Source organism: Pongo pygmaeus, chromosome 5 (assembly GCF_028885625.2).
Source record: "Pongo pygmaeus isolate AG05252 chromosome 5, NHGRI_mPonPyg2-v2.0_pri, whole genome shotgun sequence".
NCBI classification, from domain to species: domain Eukaryota; kingdom Metazoa; phylum Chordata; class Mammalia; order Primates; family Hominidae; genus Pongo; species Pongo pygmaeus.
The window spans coordinates 61,711,344-61,724,167 of NC_072378.2; the positions used below are offsets into that span (position 1 = coordinate 61,711,344).

The 12,824-nt window shown below is 36.5% G+C and overlaps 1 pseudogene; it reads left to right on the top strand.

The window, feature by feature from the left end:
* The first annotated feature begins 1,332 nt into the window (after positions 1-1,332).
* Positions 1,333-12,824, top strand: part of LOC134739781 (uncharacterized) — a 49,466-nt pseudogene continuing 37,974 nt past the window's right edge.

Genomic DNA, 12,824 nt, shown 5'->3' on the forward strand with positions numbered 1-12,824 from the left:
GAGTTCATTGTAGATTCTGGATATTAGCCCTTTGTCAGATGAGTAGGTTGCAAAAATTTTCTCCCATTTTGTAGGTTGCCTGTTCACTCTGATGGTAGTTTCCTTTGCTGTGCAGAAGCTCTTTAGTTTAATTAGATCCCATTTGTCAATTTTGGCTTTTGTTGCCATTGCTTTTGGTGTTTTAGACATGAAGTCCTTGCCCATGCCTATGTCCTGAATGGTAATGCCTAGGTTTTCTTCTAGGGTTTTTATGGTTTTAGGTCTAACATTTAAGTCTTTAATCCATCTTGAATTGATTTTTGTATAAGGTGTAAGGAAGGGATCCAGTTTCAGCTTTCTCCATATGGCTAGCCAGTTTTCCCAGCACCATTTATTAAATAGGGAATCCTTTCCCCATTTCTTGTTTTTGTCAGGTTTGTCAAAGATCAGATAGTTGTAGATATGCGGCATTATTTCTGACGGCTCTGTTCTGTTCCATTGATCTATATCTCTGTTTTGGTACCAGTACCATGCTGTTTTGGTTACTGTAGCCTTGTAGTATAGTTTGAAGTCAGGTAGCGTGATGCCTCCAGCTTTGTTCTTTTGGCTTAGGATTGACTTGGCGATGCGGGCTCTTTTTTGGTTCCATATGAACTTTAAAGTAGTTTTTTCCAATTCTGTGAAGAAAGTCATTGGTAGCTTGATGGGGATGGCATTGAATCTGTAAATTACCTTGGGAAGGATGGCCATTTTCATGATATTGATTCTTCCTACCCATGAGCATGGAATGTTCTTCCATTTGTTTGTATCCTCTTTTATTTCCTTGAGCAGTGGTTTGTAGTTCTCCTTGAAGAGGTCCTTCACATCCCTTGTAAGTTGGATTCCTAGGTATTTTATTCTCTTTGAAGCAATTGTGAATGGGAGTTCATTCATGATTTGGCTCTCTGTTTGCATGACAAGATATTTTAAAGTAAGTCAGTTTAGGAATAACTTCCTTTTAGTCCTTAAATATGCGGCAAAATATGAGCAATCAAATTAACCTTTCATAGTATAACCAATAATCAATGTTAACATTTGTGTTTTTCAGGTTGTGCGGAACTCATATCCAAATCTGGTAGGTTCACCCATAACTGACACCGATAATAAGTTTAAAAACGTGAAACTTGTTTGATTTAAACAAACATTGAACCTCTGACAAACTCATGAAAACAATGAAATTGAGCCACTTCCTTTATAGGAGCACTGCAGCTGTGAGAAATATTTAGTCTGCTCAAGCATTAATTTTGGCTTTTCTATTAAATATTCCTTGAAATCATTAACAAAAAGCATGAGTTAGATCAAGGACCTGCCAACATGGGCCGCAATCGCACCAAAAACCATGAAGCAGGTGGCCCGGGTCATCATGTGGGTAGCAACTTCCACAGGAACAAGAGCGTGTGTAAGGAGATCGCCATTATCCCCAGCAAGAAACTCCACAAAAGGAAGCAGGTTTATTGCAGCACTATTCACAATAGCAAAGACTTGGAACCAACCCAAATGTCCAACAATGATAGACTGGATTAAGAAAATGTGGCACATATACACCAAGAAATACTATGCAGCCATAAAAAACGATGAGTTCATGTCCTTTGTAGGGACATGGATGAAGCTGGAAACCATCATTCTCAGCAAATTATCGCTAGGACAAAAAACCAAACACCGCATGTTCTCACTCATAGGTGGGAATTGAACAATGAGAACACATGGACACAGGAAAGGGAACATCACACACCGGGGCCTGTTGTGGGGTGAGGGGATGGGGGAGGGATAGCATTAGGAGATATATCTCATGCTAAATGATGAGGTAATGGGTGCAGCACACCAACATGGCACATGTATATATATGTAGCAAACCTGCAAGTTGTGCACATGTACCCTAAAACTTAAAGTATAATTTAAAAAAAAAGAAAGCAGGCTATGTCACACATCTCATGAGGCAGATTCAGAGGGGCCCGGTGAGATGTATCTCCATCAGGCTGCAGGAGGAGGAGAGAGAAAGGAGAGATAATTACGATCCTGGGGTCTCAGCCCTGAATCAGGAGATCACTGAAGTGGATCCTGACACTAAGGAAATGCTGAAGCTTTTGGAGTTAGGCAGTCTGTCCAAACTGCAGGTCACTCAGTCTATGTTAGGATGAATTTCAAAATGCCTCCTGGAGCTGGCTGAATCTTTCTGCAATGCTGTAACATTTTCAATAAACCTGGGACAACACCAAAAAAAAAAAAAAAAGAGTTAAACCAAGATATGTCAACGTAAATGAATTGTTCAAAAATATTATATATAAATAAATACATGAGGGAGCTCTCAGCATGCATTAGGAGGCCCATAGTTTGTACATGGCACACTCAATGATGCCAATGGTTTGGCATGATTAGGACCTAATCCTACTCTAAATAGCTGCGTTACTATCAGCTCTCTCTCTCGTCTCTCTTTTTCTTGCCTTCCATTTCCATCCCCAACGAACTAATTCACTCAGGCCTCCCTGTGCTAAGAAGCTAGAATATTTTGTTTTTCTGTATTCAAACAACTAAAAACTGCACATAAATCTAAATCATATCAGCATGTGATTTTTTTGGCATATATACATGTAAGTTAATGCAAACAATTAGCACATAATATATTGCTGGACTATAACTGTATCTTCCCTTAATGTGTGTATTGTGGGGCAGAGACCCCAGGACATTGACTACATTGTATTCCTCTAGGATATCCTTATTCCATATCATCTGAAAATAGTAATACTTTATTTCTAGTTTGCTGTAAACTAAATATACTTGCTCTTCCCAACTTCCTTCTGTTACTAATAACTGCTTACATAAGCCCTCTTGACATAATTACAGAAGGTCTGCTTATTATGGTAAGTCCAGTGAAAGCCCCCCCAGAGATCCTTCTCCCCTTTATCCCATGCATTGGTTAGGCAGTTTTATTTGTGTCCTCATTTTCCAGTTAAGCTTTCAGAGCCATCTCAGCTTGTTCTTTTCTAAATGCCTGAGTGTCATCTAAATGTCAAGTGTAATTTCAATGGCTTCGATGTGGGGATTCTTTATTTCTTCTTTTTCATACTGGGTTCAGCCTAGTCATTATTCATCCTTTTTTCTGCAACTAAAAACAAAATTGTTAGCACCATGTCTCAGGATGGCCCCATGACATTCTTCAATATAAATTTAGAAAGAATTTTTATGAAATGCCATATAATCGATAAAAGTAGTTTCAACTATTGAATAATAAGAGACAATAGATAGGTAGTCTTAATTCTCATCCAAATTGACTGAGGCACTTAGGTTCCAGTTATTTAATATTTTGTATTTTCATGTTTCACTCATATCCTGGGGAAAATTAATGTCTTTTTTTAAATGATCTACTCTACACTGTCTGTGACAGTAATTCATACCAGATTAGACTTTCTGCTATAAACACTATAAAATGGAAAAAATATTTTAAAACAACTTTTTGCAGATACAAGATAATAGATCTTTTAGAGACATGATTCTTGAGAGATGAGAAATAAGCAAATGATCCCTATGATCACCCCAACTCTGTGCCTTGAGGCACTTTCAACTCTGACACAGCAAGGGGTAATGCAAGAGTGTGAAAGTCTTAGTAAGCTGCAAGTAAATTAAATTAAATACCTACCAAAACAAAATTCAGCTATCTACAAGGAAAACAAAAAAATCTAGACCCTCAATATCATAATATTCACTTCCACCTCCAATAATAAAAGACCTAGACATGAGAAGTAAAATGTGACCAAAAACTATGAGAAATTTGAATAGATAGAAACAGACACAGAACTGAGAGGTGATGTAAGTAGCCAGCAAAGACTTTAAACATTATTATAAATGTGCATGAGAAGCAAATAAAAAAACACACATAATGGGTAGATGAATGAAACATGTTAAAAAAACTAAATAGAAATTTTAAACCCCAAAAATATAAGCTCTATATTAAAAAAAATACTAGATGGACTTAACAGCAGATTCAATTCTCTAGATGAAAGCCTTGGTAAACTTGAAGACAGCAATAAAACTATTCAAACGGAATGACAGAGGAAAAACTGCTGAGAAAATGTATAATATAAACAGATCCCCATGATCTGTGAGAAAAGATTAGCAGTATAACATGCATGTGACTGAAGTACCGGAAAGGAAAAAGGAAGTAAGAGAAGGGAAGACAAAATATTTAAAGAAATACTGACTGAAAATGTTCCAAATTGTATGCCAATCATGAAGAAGCCCAACAAACTCCAAGCTATGGCATGCAAAGAATACTATATCAAGACTCATTGCAATCAAACCTCTGGGACCATTGACAAACAGATAATATAAAAATAACAATAGGAGGAAGAAAACACATTGCATAGAATGAACCTCAAAATAAAAATTATCATTTACTTTGCATCAGAAAAAAGGCAAGCCATAGGAAACTAGAAGAGTGCTTTTATAATTCTTTAGAAATGTAAAGCTGTTAACCTAGAGGTTTTTTTTAATTTTATTATTATTATACTTTAAGTTTTAGGGTACATGTGCACAATGTGCAGGTTGGTTACATATGTATACATGTGCCATGTTGGTGTTCTGAACCCATTAACTCGTCATTTAGCATTAGATATATCTTCTAATGCTATCCCTCCCCACTCCCTGCACCCCACAGCAGTCCCCGGTGTGTGATGTTCCCCTTCCTGTGTCCATGTGTTCTCATTGTTCAATTCCCACCTATGAGTAAGAACATGCAGTGTTTGTTTTTTTCTCCTTGCAATAATTTGCTGAGAATGATGGTTTCCAGCTTCATCCATGTCCCTACAAAGGACATGAACTCATCGTTTTTTAGGGCTGCATAGTATTCCTTGGTGTATATGTGCCACATTTTCTTAATCCAGTCTATCATTGTTGGACATTTGGGTTGGTTCCAAGTCTTTGCTATTGCGAATAGTGCCGCAATAAACATACGTGTGCATGTGTCTTTATAGCAGCATGATTTATAATCCTTTGGGTATATACCCAGTAATGGGATGGCTGGGTCAAATGGTATTTCTAGTTCTAGATCCCTGAGGAATCGCCACACTGACTTCCACAATGGTTGAACTAGTTTACAGTCCCACCAACACTGTTAAAGTGTTCCTGTTTCTCCACATCCTCTCCAGCACCCGTTGTTTCCTGATTTTTTAATGATCGCCATTCTAACTGGTGTGAGATGGTATCTCATTGTGGTTTTGATTTGCATTTCTCTGATGGTCAGTGATGGTGAGCATTTTTTCATGTGTTTTTTGGCTGCATAAATGTCTTCTTTTGAGAACTGTCTGATCGTATCCTTCACCCACTTGTTGATGGGGTTGTTTGTTTTTTTCTTGTAAATTTGTTTGAGTTCATTGTAGATTCTGGATATTAGCCCTTTGTCAGATGAGCAGGTTGCAAAAATTCTCTCCCATTCTGTAGGTTGCCTGTTCACTCTGATGGTAGTTTCTTTTGCTGTGCAGAAGCTCTTTAGTTTAATTAGATCCCATTTGTCAATTTTGGCTTTTGTTGCCATTGCTTTTGGTGTTTTAGACATGAAGTCCTTGCCCATGTCTATGTCCTGAATAGTATTGCCTAGGTTTTCTTCTAGGGTTTTTATGGTTTTAGGTCTAACATTTAAGTCTTTAATCCATCTTGAATTAATTTTTGTATAAGCTGTAAGGAAGGGATCCAGTTTCAGTTTTCTACATATGGCTAGCCAGTTTTCCCAGCACCATTTATTAAATAGGGAATCCTTTCCCCATTGCTTGTTTTTCTCAGGTTTGTCAAAGATCAGACAGTTGTAGATATGCGGCATTATTTCTGAGGGCTCTGTTCTGTTCCATTGATCTATATCTCTGTTTTGGTACCAGTACCATGCTGTTTTGGTTACTGTAGCTTTGTAGTATAGTTTGAAGTCAGGTAGGATGATGCCTCCAGCTTTGTTCTTTTGGCTTAGGATTGACTTGGTGATGCGGGTTCTTTTTGGTTCCATATGAACTTTAAAGTAGTTTTTTCCAATTCTGTGAAGAAAGTCATTGGTAGCTTGATGGGGATGGCATTGAATCTATAAATTACCTTGGGCAGTATGGCCATTTTCATGATACTGATTCTTCCTGTCTATGAGCATGAAATGTTCTTCCATTTGTTTGTGTCCTCTTTTATTTCATTGAGCAGTGGTTTGTAGTTCTCCTTGAAGAGGTCCTTCACATCCCTTGTAAGTTAGATTCCTAGGTATTTTGTTCTCTTTGAAGCAATTGTGAATGGGAGCTCACTCATGATTTGGCTCTCTGTTTGTCTGTTATTGGTGTATAAGAATGCTTGTGATTTTTGTACATCGATTTTGTATCCTGAGACTTTGCTGAAGTTGCTTACCAGCTTAAGGAGATTTTGGGCTGAGACGATGGGGATTTCTAGATATACAATCATGTCATCTGCAAACAGGAACAATTTGACTTCCTCTTTTCCTAACTGAATGCCCTTTATTTCCTTCTCCTGCCTGATTGCCCTGGCCAGAACTTCCAACACTACATTGAATAGAAGTGGTGAGAGAGGGCATCCCTGTCTTGTGCCAGTTTTCAAAGGGAATGCTTCCAGTTTTTGTCCATTCAGTATGATATTGGCTGTGGGTTTGTCATAGATAGCTCTTATTATTTTGAGATACATCCCATTAATACCTAATTTATTGAGAGTTTTTAGCATGAAGGGTTGTTGAATTTTGTCAAAGGCCTTTTCTGCATCTATTGAGATAATCATGTGGTTTTTGTCTTTGGTTCTGTTTATATGCTGGATTACAATTACTGATTTTTGTATGTTGAACCAGCCTTGCATCCCAGAGATGAAGCCCACTTGATCATGGTGGATAAGTTTTTGATATGCTGCTAGATTGAGTTTGCCAGTATCTGGCTTTTTGAAAAGATCAACAAAATTGATAGACCACTAGCAAGACTAATAAAGAAGAAAAGAGAGAAGAATCAAATATACACAATAAAAAATGGCAAAGGGGATATCACCACCAATCCCACAGAAATACAAACTACCATCAGAGAATACTACAAACACCTCTATGCAAGTAAACTAGAAAATCTAGAAGAAATGGATAAATTCCTTGACACATACACCTTCCCAAGACTTAACCAGGAAGAACTTGAATCTCTGAATAGACCAATAACAGGCTCTGAAATTGAGGCAATAATCAATAGCTTACCAACCAATAAAAGTCCAGGACCAGATGGATTCACAGCCGAATTCTACCAGAGGTACAAGGAGGAGCTGGTACAATTCCTTCTGAAACTATTCCAATCAATAGAAAAAGAAGGAATCCTCCCTAACTCATTTTATGAGGCCAGCATAAAATGCTGATACCAAAGCCTGGCAGAGACACAAGAAAAAAATATAATTTTAAGCCAATATCCTTGATGAACTTTGATGCAAAAATCCTCAATTACCTAGAGTTTTATAACAAAACAAAAAAATAAAAAATAATATTGAATATGAGATAATAGAGATATTTATTTGTTTCACTATAGTAACCATTTTACTATATATATACATACATATATATGAGATATGCATATTTATGTATCTCATAACACTATGTTGTATACCTTAAATATTCACATATTTATTAAAATAAAAAAATTGAAAAAAAATTTAAAAAGTATAATAAAGACACAAGCAAAAGCCAAGACTTAATTTTAGGCAAAACTGCACTTACAGAAATGTTACATTCTTTAGACTGAAGGAAAATGATACCAAATGAAACTCATATCTACACTAAGAGAGCACAAGAATGGTAACAATTACCCTGCTAGATGATTGGTTGGCCTAAGGTAAGTAACAGAAACTGGTGAAAGGCAAACTAGAATAGGACCAAGAAAGATGCAATAAGACCCCACAGGAACCTCAGAATTTACATGCAGGGTTAAGATGAGCTCTCATCATGCTAAATTATGTTATGGCCCAAATAAAATCAACCTGAAACAAAAGTAATGACAAACTGCATATAAAACTAGTCCACAATATAAACAACTTACATACATGTAAATATCCTTGTTCCCAAATATGACTTCTAAAGGTACTGACCTACCCAGCATAGTAAAATACAATCATAGATACATTAATCCCACAAATAAACTCCTGTGCCTATTGTGACATCTGATAGGACAGGCTCCTGTCAACGGTGAAGCACTGAAGACAACGGAATATAATCTAACCTAATTATAACCATATAACAAATAAAACTATAACTGTATAACTATAACAATTGTATAACTATCTATATGACTCTCAGGGAGAGTCAACTCTGATGGCACATCATTCTTATTTGGATGATACCCTAAATCCCTATCTCTCCCATCTGTGTTTTTTTTTGTTGTTGTTTTTTTGTTTTTTTTTTTCTGGACAAAAACAACCTTTGAAAGAATCGAGTAGAATCAAGCCATAAATCACTATTGTAAAAATGGCCATACTGCCCAAAGCAATTTACAAGTTTCAGTGCTATTCCTTTTAAACTACCATTGAGATTCTTCACAGAACTAGAAAAGAACTATTTTAAAATTCATATGGAACCAAGAGCCCGAATAGCCAAGGCAATCCTAAGCAAAAAGAACAAAGCAGGGGGCACCATGCACCCAATTTCCAACTATACTGCAGAGCTACAGTAACCCAAACAACCTGTACAACTTGTACAGTGGTACTCGTACAAAAACAAACACATAGACCCATGGAACAAAATAGAGAACCCAGAAATAAAGCCACACACCTACAGCTATCTGATCTTTGATAAACCTGACAAAAACAAGCAATGGGAAAAGGACACCCTATTCAATAAATGGTGCTGGGATAACTGGCTAGCCAAATGCAGAAGACTGAAAGTGGACCCCGTCCTTACACCATATACAAAAGTTAACTCAAGATGAAATAAAGAGTTATATTAAAAAAACCTGAAAAACAACCTAGAAAACTTAACTGAAGATGGAATAAAGAGTTATATATAAAACCCAAAGCTATAAAAAACCCTGAAAAACAATACCATTCTGGACATAGGAATGGGCAAAGATTTCATGATGGAAATGCCAAAATCAATTGCAACAAAAGCAAAAATTGATAAATGGGATCTAATTAAACTAAAGAACTTCTGCAAAGCAAAAGAAACTATCAATAGAGTGAACAAACAACCTACAGAATGGGAAAAAAAAGGGTTTTCAAACTATGCATCCAACAAAGCTTTAATATCCAGCATCTATAAGAAACTTAAACAAATTTACTAGAAAACAAACAACCCCATTAAAAAGTGGGTATAAAACATGAACACTTTTCAAAAGACATACATGTGGCCAAGAAGTATGTGGAAAAAAAAGCTCCACATTACTGATCATTAAAGAAATGCAAATCAAAACCACAATGAGATACCATCTCACACCAGTCAGAATGACTAATATTAACATGTCAAAAACTGACAGATGCTGGCGAGGTTGCATAGAAAAAGAAATGCTCACACACAGTTGGTGGGAGTGTAAATTAGTTCAACCATTGTGAAAGACAGTGTGGTGATTCCTCCAAGACCTAAAAACAGAAACACTGTTTGACCCAGTAATCTCATTACTGGGAATAGACCCAAAGGCATACAAATGACTGGGTATATACCCAAAGGCATATAAATCATTCTGCTATAAAGACACATGTACACATATGTTCATTACAGCACTATTCGCAATAGCAAAAACAAAGAATCAACCTAAATGCCCATCAGTGATAGACTAGATAAAGAAAATATGGTACATATATACCATGGAGCCATAAAAAGAATGAGATCATGTCCTTTGCAGGATCATGAATGGAGCTAGAGGCCATTATCCTTAGCAAACTAACACAGGAACAGAAAACCAAACACTGCATGTTCTCACTTATTATAAGTGGGAACTAAATGATGAGAACACATGGATGCATAGAGGGGAAAAACACACTGAGGACTTTTGGAGGGTGCAGGATAGGAGGAGCAAGAGGCTCAGGAAAAATAACCAATGGGTACTAGCCTTAATACCTGAGTGACGAAATAATCTCTACAACAAACTCCCATGAGACAAGGTTACCTATACAACAAACCTGCACATGTATTCCTGAGCTTAAAATAAAAGTTAAAAAAGAAGCAATTAATTATCAACAAAATGCATGCCTGAGGAAAAATTCCTTGAAAATACTCTGCTCAGGAAAACTGAAATAGGAAAATAGGAGGTGGTAAATTGTGCTGATTTCTTCTTTGCTGTGCTACTAAATACATGTTTCTATTTTCTTTCTGAAGATTCTGGAATTGAGTGCTCAATATATTACATATTATGGATGGTTTGTAGAGAATTAGAAAGAGCTAAAATATAGAATATTTGCAATGACCTCCAACCTCAATTTTGCTTATACCATATTTCATACTCCCTTATGGAGAAATTAGAATTTTAGAATTGGCAGGATTTATCTAGTTAGGCCAGTTAATATACAATTAAGAAAAAGGGCATCTCCCCTGCAATGTTAAATATGCAAGATCCTCTGAATTGACTTCTGCATGAAGGAGTTGACAATAATTAGCTTAAATAACTGATTTATTAATCTCTCCTTTTAATCAGTAGTGCCTTTTAAAAGGAAAATGCATTAACTCACCGCTTTGTATAAAGTTTTCTTCTGAACTAAAACATCAACTTTCACTCAATAACATTTAATATTCTTCATTTTTCCCCCTTGGGGGGGAAATGAAGCATTTTGAAATAACTCACATATTCTTTTTGATTAAAAAGAGACAAGAATATTTTTTCTTGTTTCTTGGAAAACCTGATCTAAATTAAGTCTCACACCTTCATAAAATATGAATCGTCCTCCCACGTTACATCCTCCTCTATAATTTCACACCTCCTCTTTGCCAGTTTCTAAGCCATTGTCTCCTAGCTTTAAATATCCCTTCCCACTTCTACACTCAGGTTTGTAATATGGCTGTTAGTAGCCTACAAATCATATTTTGGCTTTTCTATTAGATTCTACCCAAAGGGGTTGCTAGATGAAACTGGAATACTGAGGAAGAAAGAAGGGACCATATTATTTGCTATCTCTTTGCTTCCTGTTCCTCTAAGTATCACTTGAGCATTACTTCTTCATTAAGTGTTAAGAGTTGATTCCTGTTTGCAGTTTTTTTGGCACTTACAGATTCAGACTTATTGTATACTCGTTTGGGACCTCTGACACCAGCTGGCCAGCGTTTCTTCCTCAAAAACCTGAGTCCAGCCCCACAGGAATCATCCTTCAAGTTTTTAAATTGTAATAATTCCAACATCTTCCCTTTTTTCTCCTTGGTCCTAGGGTTTGCAGCTGCTTTCTCCACTGTTGTCTTTGTGAGACTTTATTATTTCCTTTTCCTCTTTTAATTTTTTCAATTCTAAGAAATGCTTTATATTAAGGAAGTTCAACATATTAAAAAATTATTCTCTATTGTTAGAATAAATGGGTATTCTCAAGTCTCTTGACCAGACCCCAAATAAATTCGCACCTCTTATAACTACTGCTATTTAAGTTCTACCATGTTTCTAGGACTCAGACGTGTCAAAATAGAATATTGTGGTAGAGTCATGGCTTCTTTCAGGGGGCACAAGTAAAATTACACTTAAAGTGGCAGCATTTTCTATCTCTGGATCCTGGTATTTCAGTGTTCACAATTGTGAGCCAAAATGATATATCTGCAAAATAAAAGGGTGTAAGGAAATTAGAAGAAAATGAGTGCTTCATTGTTCTCTATTCCAGGTTCGTATAAAGCTAGTACCTCCCCATGCCAGCTTACTATTTGATCTTCAGAGATACACTGGCTCTCTGGATCTTACTTTATGTTTCTCCTACATCATGAAGGTTTAGACAAACCTGCATTTTCTATATTTAGTTAATCAAATCTTCTCATTTTGAAATTAAGTCATCTGCACCCAAGAGGGGTTAAAATAACCTGTTTATAGACACACAGCTAGTAAATGAATTGCTGAAAGTCTATCTGCCTCTCACAAGTCAATTTCCACTATATTCTTTTATTTTAACTAAAATATGACCACAGATTAGATTGACTGTCCCAGCATTAAAACCAAAAGTAGTTGTATCTTCATGGTTAAGTTTGGCTTCGAAATCAATATCCCCTGTTATGGTTTGAATGTTTGTACCCTTGAAAATTCATGTTGAAATGTAATTGCCATTGCAACAGTATTAAGAGGTGGAACATTTAAGAGGCGATCAGGCTATGACAACTCCACCCTTACGAGTGGGATAAGTACCATTATGAAAGAAGAAATCTGGCCCTCTCATGTGCTTTCCCCCACCTCCACCCTTGCCTTCTCCCATATGCTGAGGTAGCAAGAAGGCCTTCACCAGATGCTGGCACATTGATATTTGACATTCTGGACTCCAGAGCTATGAGCAAATACATTTCTGTTTGTTGCAAATTACTGAATTTCAGATATTTTGTTACAGCAGCACAAATGGGACTAAGACAACTCCTTAAATTAAAGTCTACACATGTGAACTGCCCAGATCAGTGTGGTAGATTTGCTCTCTGAAGAACCCAGAAATACTGGCTCTTTCTATCTTGCACTGGCATGCATGACTTCCACTCTCAAAGTCATTTCATGGTACCAAATGATTTATCTACTTCAGTGAATATACTAACAAAATAAACAGCAAGGAACAGGAGAGAGTAGGAAAAGGTCCATTGTCTTCATTTAGAGACACTTCCTGAATATAATATTTGCCACTTACAGTAACAAATAGCACATTGTCAAGAACGTATTCAGAGTGCT